Consider the following 8,679-nt stretch of genomic DNA (forward strand, 5'->3'; position numbering starts at 1 on the left):
TTCTCCAGCTCATTTCTTAGCTAATTTGACACTTAGTTAACAGTCTATCATAATTCTGATTAATCTTAATATGAAGGTACAGATCCACTCAGTTTTCACACTCTAAAGTTTGAGTTCTCATCTCTAATAAATTGTTCTTCCACTTACATAAGCACCCATTTTCATGATTTATTGAGCCTTATTACTAACAATATTTGTTCTAAGATTATAATTTCTCACATGCTGCTTATATGAAAAATCCTATTTTTGACAATTCTTTCATTTCATATCTAACTTCAGTGATTTTGTGTTACAGTTACTTAGGATATTTGATAGTTTATTTCTCTCTACTCTATAAACTATCATTTGTAACATTCTCAAAACAATATCCTCTCTACATTTTCCAAAATCTTCATACACTGTTAACTATTTTTTCATATGCCTGTATGATCTAATAAGGTTGTATTCCCATTATTTCATTAAAAAAAATCACTAAGTGCTTCCTTAGATCCTAATTTGTGTTTGCAATCTTCAACTAAATTCTACTCATAAACTTTTCTTTCTTGTAGTTTTAGTAATAGAAACATCCAACAAATCTCTTGCTTGTACAGTAAAAGTTGCTTGAGTCATTGCTATGTGAGATTAACATACATGCATGTTCATTCTATTCTCTAACTGAGATGACATACAATCATGTGTTCATTCCTGACTAATAGGACTGTCGAGGGTTTAATACTCTTTAATAAAATGTATAGCCTTTAGGGAAATGGCTATGGATGAGTCAAGCAACTTTCCTAGATAGTCTAAATGGGTGACTTCTAAGTGGAGAAATTCAGTGGAAGTTTAAAACTTCAAGAAATAAAATGCTGAGGCTGGAGCAATAGCACAGCAGATAGGGCATTTGCCTTGCACACAGCCAACCCAGGTTCGACTCCCAGCATCCCATATGGTCCTCTGAGCACAGCCAGGAGTAATTTCTCAGTGAAGAGCCAGGAGTAACCCCTGTGAATTGTCAGGTATGACCCAAAAAAGAAAAAAAAAAAGAAAGAAAATGCTAATTTACAAAAAAAGCAGCATATTTTTTCATTCTCTGTTTGATAAACATCTTAAGATAAATTATACTGAAACATCTTCATTAATTTTGATAACAGAACACACTTTAAAGCTTGTAATCTTCGGGGCTAGAGAGATAGCACAGCAGGAATAGGCTTTTGCCTTGCACGCGGCCTACCCGGGTTCGATCCCAGCATCCCATATGGTTCCCTGAGCACCACCAGGAGTAACCCCTGTGCATGGCCAGGTGTGACCCAAAAAGCAAAAAAATAAAAACAAACAAAAAAAAACAAGCTTGTAATCTTCTAGCCAGTGATTGCTTAAGTCCCTTTCTTGGGACTTAAACATTGAAGTTTCTCATTGACCAAACTAAACGGTATTGTTAGGCATTTTATTAGAAAATATTAACCTTACTTAATGCACATTACCCCCATGGAATTTACAGGAAAAGGAGAAATGTTGTAAACAGGAAACTCATTCTGGCATGTAAGATGCTATTTCAGTCACTCTAAAAAGCAATGTGCAGTCCTCTGCCAGTATCTCTGAAATGTTGGCAATCTTTGATAATGTGTCTTATAATAAGCAGATATTATGTATAGTAAAATAAGATCTTTACAAAAAGGAAATACATATATATCCTCATTTTTGTACAATTTCCTAAAATCCTTAAAATTTTCTAATAAATACAAGCAATAAAGTAGTTCATTTTTATTTATGAAAGTAACCTCCAAGTACAAGTAATACTTATGAGATGACAATTTAACATTTCCTAAAGGATGTTGGGGGGCACCAACTATTTAATTGGTGGCTTAGCTATTTCTACTCCAACCTTTGACTCTGGGTAGGTAGGAGAACAAAATTGAAGTTGAAGTGTTAGCCAAGCAGCCCTAGGAAAAGCTTTATCATCTCATGTCTATTTAACATCACTTCAGTGAAGCCTAAAAGGATGGCTGTGAGAACTATCCAGCCTGACTTGATAACAGGCACAGATGCGGGAGAGTAGTGGGGAGATAGGGAATTACAGTCTCCTCACACACCCTGGCCCTATGCAACTCTTCCATATTGCTGTTCTGAACGGTGTATCCTAGTACTGTATAGTTCTACAACCATTCTAAAACTGTAAAACTAGGAATCTTCTGAGGATGGATTCTTTTATGAATTCTGTGAGCTAGTTTAGCCAATCACCTTATCCAGAGGAGGGAATCAGGATAATATGAGGTGATTTCGTTTGTTTTTTTCCCCCGTAAGTCAAAAATACATCAATAAGCTCTTATTATTTTGGAAGTATTTTTATAGGTATGTCAAATTTAGTTTAATTAAAGGAATCAGAATAATGTTTTACAATGATCTGGAGCAAACACATGCTATAGAATTACATTCACATATATATGTGTATATAAATACAAATAGATATATACAGACTTTCATTAGGATAGCAAAGTATTACTTAATTTTAAACATAGAAGTAATTATAGTAAGAAACATGTTTCTAATTTCATTATAAATATCATTTTGACATTTGGCAGTGTAATAACAAATTGAAACTAATTTTAAGTTTCTATTACACATTTTTAATTTACAACGTACATATGTTTTAAGGGCTGGAGCGATAGCACAACGGTAGGGCATTCGCCTTACAAGCGGCCAACATGGCCGACCTGAGTTCGATTCCTCCGCCCCTCTCGGAGAGCCCGGCAAGCTACCGAGAGTATTTGATATGCCAAACACAGTAACAACGAAGTCTCCAATGGAGACGTTACTGGGCCCGCTCGAGCAAATCGACGATCAACGGGAGGGCCTTTACCTTTACCTTTATATGTTTTAAGGAAGTGAAAACTGAAATTAGTTAAAAGCAAAAGTAATGTTACTTTCAAAATGTACATCTTCCTATATAATCAGAAAATATCTTCTTATTTTCAAACTTAAAACTGCTCATTTAATGATGCTTACTATAACAATAATAAAAAAACAATTCTGCACAAAGAACGGCCAGTTATATTACATCTGTAGCACTCTAACACTGTCCTTCCATTATTCATCAATTAGCTCGAGCAGCCACCAGTAACATCCCCATTGTGAGACTTGTTGTTACTGTGTTTGGCATATCGAATACGTCATGGGGAGCTTGCCAGGCTTTGCTGTGCCGGTGAGATACATAGACTGCCGGCCTCTCCGAGAGGGGTGGAGGAATAGAACCCAGGTTGGCCGAGTGTAAGGCAAATGCCCTACTCTCTATGCTTTCACTTCAGCTGTATTACATTTGTAGAATTCGGAACTTTTCAGATTAATTTCCAAGGATAAACATACTTTTGAAAGGGGTATTTGTAAACACATTTAAAGCACCTTCTTGGTTATTAGGCTGATTCAGCTTATGGGATACTTCATTTATTTGTACACAGATTGAGTAGTAGCAAACATGGAGTCAGCTTTTCTATTTGAGGTTTATTTATTTTTTTGCATCCTTCACTCTGTCTTTCTACTATGCATGCTGTATTGATGAAACATAGCATGTTTGTTTAAACATGCATTGATTTTTAAATCAACGCTGATTTTGAACAGACTTAAACTCTCAAGCTCCAACTTAATTTATATTGATTTTTTTGACTTTGTGATGTACAGCAACCTGCATCTTTCCTATTACAAACCAAAACATAAAATGCATTTAATATAATTTTCTATTAAATTAGAAATAATTTAGGGCTCCTAAAATTAATTCTTGCCATTTATGTAAAACATATTTAGATAATATCAGGATATTTATAAACATTTTTATTATATTATGGACATTAAACCTTTTCAGGAAGGAGTCTAGCAGTCTGGCCTTTAAAGGGACTATTGTACTAAACAGAAATTCTAAGCCATTACAGATTTAAATAAAATCTTTATCAAGTATTATGAAAGGGGAAGTTTTTATTCTTAAATGTTCAATTCATTACTAATATAAAAATATGTCATTGAAAATAAATATCATCACCCTCTGCACAGTTGAAAAATTCAAATCTAGTTAAATGTTGAATTTGTATTTTATAGCTTAAAATGCCTGACATTATCAATTTATACAGTTGGACCAATGATCTGTTTCTAGATTATTCCATAATAAATATGAATTCCACATTCACATACTTTCTATATGTGAAACAATGTCTTGTGAATATGACAATTAGCTAAATGAAATTTGTGTGAGACTTTTCAGCTCTTTGTAAGAAACCAATATAAAACAATATTTGATTTTACTAAATGTAATAAATATAAACTCATAACTGAGGCAAGAAATAATAACCAAATATAGCACTGTAGCACTGTCCTCCCATTGTTCACCCATTTGCTCGAGCAGGCCCAGTAACATCTCCATTGTGAGACTTGTTGTTACTATGTTTGGCATATTGAATACATCATGGGTAGCTTGCCAGGCTTTGCCGTGCGGGCGAAATACTCTAGGTAGCTTGCTGGGCTCTCACAGAGGGGCCGAGGAATCAAATTCAGGTCAGCGGGGTTGGCCACATACAAGGCAAAATCCCTACACACTGTGGTATCCGGAGCTGTAGCACAACAGGGAGGGTGTTTGCCTTGCACGCAGCCAACCCGGGTTTGATCCCCAGCATCCCATATGGTCCCCTGAACACCATCAGGAGTGATTCCTGAGTGCAAAGCCAGGAATAACCCCTGTGCATCACCAAGTGTGACCCAAAAAGCAAAAAACAACAACAAAAAAACAAACAATAACCAAATATATACTAAATAAATATTAAATTGCTTTCAAAATCTCTCAAACTTAGTTGGCTGGTTGTCCCCTTTTCAGAAAAACCATCACTCAGACTAACAAAAAAATCTTGGAAGAGAGCAACATGCTTTTGAGATATCTCTACAGATATCTTTACACTTTACACTAGGCTTAATCCACCTGGGACATCCCAGAGGTGGGTGGATGAACTTACTACTCGTCCCAACAGAGCCCCAGCAGCTAGAAATAACCAGAACGTGATTGCTGCCATGCTTACAGCCAATATCCACAGGTTTAGGATAAACCCTCCACACATGAAAATGAATCTGCTGAAATACTCAGTATGAGGACTTAATGACCAAAATCTCCAGGTTCCCATACAGTCAGGAATGGGCGACCTCCCCCCATCTCCCGGTTCATCCTGGAGCCAAGAAGTCACACCCATGAACTGCCTCTGGAGGCATATAAAATCATGAAAGGCCAAGATCCAGAAACTCACAAATAAATCTCGAAAGAGAGTAGGAAGGTGCAGAGACATCTCCAGATGCAAAAGTCAACATGCAGTAAAGACTTTAACTCCAGCTGTATCACCCTATTTAAAATGTTAGAATTCCTGCAGTGACATTTCATACTCTAAGCCCCTGATATACCAAGAGTAGTTCACCATAATTGATGGGGTGTAAAGTAAAAGGCAACCTATCTAAATCACTTGATCACTTGATCACTTGACATCCTGTTACTCATTGATTTGCTCGAGTGGGTGCTAGTAACATCTCCATTCATCCCTGCTGCATGCTAGTGTAATCCAATGGTGTCTGCTCATTCTAGGAACACGAAGAGTCTCAAACCAATCCTTCAGGGCACTGATGAAGAAGTCTGACCATCTTGTAGGTGAGCGGCAACGTGATCCTTTGACATCCCGTGGAATCCAGTTGATAACAGCTCTAGTCCAGTGGTCATATTCAAATAACATTAAGTGTCTATCTCATCTGATTTTCGAGGACTTGGCAAAAGAAACAGCACCCTTGCTTCTTGACCATTGATGGAGGTCAGAACTCTGGATTCTTTCACTTGAGTGAAGTGTGATACTCCAAGAATAGCTCTTTTGATTCCTCTGTAAGAGACCCGAATAGCGTTCTCATCCTGTTTTCACAGAGCCCATATCTCTGAGGGGTATGTTAATGTAAAAAGAATGGTGGAGTTTAAGAGCTGTGCCCTCAGCCGGAGGTTCTTCATCCTCTTGAACCTCTAAGCTATTTCTAAGACACTCTTAAAGGCATTCCAAGCTACTCTCTTCCTTCTCCACAACTCATGTGCCAGGTCATTCGTCATGTTGACTTCTTGACCTAGGTACACATAACTGTTGCATTCGGAGATGTTCGTTCCATTGAGAGTGAAGGAAACGTCAGGAATGAGACCGTTTCTCAAAAACATTGTTTTCATGAGATTCAGCTGTAGTCCGACCTTTCCACACTCATGGTCAAAGTAGGCCAGTATTTGTGTCACTCGGTTAATGTTTCATATTATTAGAACAATGTCATCAGCAAAGCGGAGGTGGTATAGTTGATGACTGTCTATCTTCACTGCCATTCCTTCCCACTCCAGTCACAGCATGACATTCTTGAGGGTGGCACTGAAGAGTTTTGGTGAAATGGTATCACCCTGCCAAACCCCTCTCTCAACTTGGATGATCGCTTCTTTGTAGAATGGTGAAATCCTGGTAGTGAAATCGTAATAGAGCTAACGAAGGATCCTGATGTACTGAGTTTGAACATCCAGTTTGGCTAGGGCTTCGATGACCACTTCCATCTCTGCAGAATTAAAGGCATTCTTTAAATCAATGAATGTTAGAAGAGCATCTTTAACTCCCTAGAAACCCTAATGAGCTGGTTATGTTGTGGATATGGTGGATTGTGCTAAATCTTTTGCGGAACATGGCTTGTTCACTTGGTTGTCCTTCATCTAGTGTTCTGTCAATCCTATTCAGGATGACTCGAGTGAACAGTGTGTAGACGACAGCAAATAAGGAGATCGGGCAATAGTTGCCAATGTTGTGGATGTCTCCCATGTCTCTGTTCTTCAGTAGTAGAGTCCAGCTGGCTTTCCATTAGGACAGAACCTTGCATTCAGGCAGGTACCATGTGAAGAGCCGAGCCAGTGTAGAACTGACGGTAGGTTCTTTAGGTGTTCAGGTCTGACCTTGTCTGGACCAGGTGCTATTTGCTTCTTTACTGATGAAATGGCGTGATGGATTTCGCAAGGGAGAATGTTGGGAATGACATATCCATCCTGCAGAAATTGATATGTGGGCAGGTGGATGTGGCTATCGAAGAGATCCAAGAAGAAGTCATGAATAATCTCCATTGCCCTTCTGAAAGCTGTGATAGATCCATTAGGATGTCAGAGCCCTGTCTGCTTCCACCAACTTCCGGAAACCCAGAGATTCCACACAGAAGACCCACCCTACAGGTACCAGATAAATTTCTCACTGGCAGACCTCCACTGCCTCCACTACCCAGCTGCTGCCACACTCCACAACATTTTCTGGATGCTGGGGCCAAGACTCATGCACAAGTGAAGCTCCACAGAACCAGGTAAGCGGAACTCTGTGACCTTGGGCCCCAGGCTCAACGGAACCAGGAACAAAGATCCTCTGGCTGCTCCCACCAATCTCCAGTGACCAAGGGATTAAAACCAAGAGCCCCAACCTACCCTACCCTGTCTGCTTCCACCAACCACCGGCAAACCAGGGATTACACACAGAAGACTCACGCTACCAGTACCAGATAAATTTCTCACTGGCAGACCTCCACACCCTCTGCTAACCAGATGCCACGCTCCAGGCCATGTGACACATCATAAGACCCTTTATACCTATCTTCCAGGATTAACACACTATATTTAATAGGGTTCAAATATGGTGTGAACCATGGGAACGCCTACAAGGGTCATTAGAGGCCGCCCTAAAAGCTTCTATCCCACTTGGAGAGCCTCGCAAGCTACCAAGAATATCCCACCCACACCGCAGAGCCTGGCAAGCTATTTGTGGTGTATTCAATATGCCAAATCCAGTAAATACAATACAGGGTCTCATTCCCCTGAGAGCCACCAAAATGGCAGTGTTAAGAAGGATGAGGAAAAAGAGGTTGATAAAATCTCAAGGCCAAACTAGGCTGCCAAAACGAAGAAAGACAAAACTGTCTGTATATCCAATGCAAGTATGCTGGAATCAGATGCATATATCGAGGACCTGATGGTGCAAACACAAAAGATCAAGAACGACATCATTGGTCTGACAGAGATGAGAAGGTATCAATCACATCACACCATTTTTGACACTGGAGAAGAACTGTTCCTAGAACATGTGAAAAAAGAGGCGTCTGTGGTGTTGATGTCCTTGTCAACACGAACTTGGTCATGAACATTGATTCATTTGAATGCCTAACAACCCGAATCGTACAATTACACTTAAATAAATGTGGCTCACTGCCAGCAGTTTCTGTCTTTGTTATCTTAGCACCAACATCCAATTATGATGAAGGAGAAATTGAGAAGTTCTACATGGAGCTGGAGAATTTCTATAAAGAAGACCACACCTTCTATTAGATCATTATTGGTGATTTTAATGCCAAGATAGGACCGAGAAGATCAGCTGAAGAATTCCACATTGGGATCCATGGCCTAGAATGGAACGAACAGGGTGAGAGACTGAGTCCATCATGTCGACCAAAACCATCCATGGTAACTTACAGTTCCAGAAGGCCAAATCTACGTAGGACATGGGGGTCTCCCAGTGGATGGTTTTACAACAAAATTGACCATGTCATTTCCAATCCACAGTTTTGCCTGACCTAAGTCGCTGTTGTCCCAAAATTCCAAATGGAATCGCACCACCATTTTCTTTGTGCAAAATTCTACTTCACAGA

General features: G+C 39.3%; 1 non-coding gene across 1 annotated transcript; it reads left to right on the forward strand.

The window, feature by feature from the left end:
- Positions 1-472: 472 nt before the first annotated feature.
- LOC130019537 (small nucleolar RNA SNORA53) lies at positions 473-718 on the forward strand. The gene has a single exon (XR_008791849.1). It is a non-coding gene; the product is annotated as a small nucleolar RNA SNORA53 (small nucleolar RNA).
- Positions 719-8,679: the final 7,961 nt, after the last annotated feature.

Source organism: Sorex fumeus, unplaced genomic scaffold (assembly GCF_029834395.1).
Source record: "Sorex fumeus unplaced genomic scaffold, SorFum_2.1 ptg000008l, whole genome shotgun sequence".
In the NCBI taxonomy this organism is placed as follows: Eukaryota; Metazoa; Chordata; class Mammalia; order Eulipotyphla; family Soricidae; genus Sorex; species Sorex fumeus.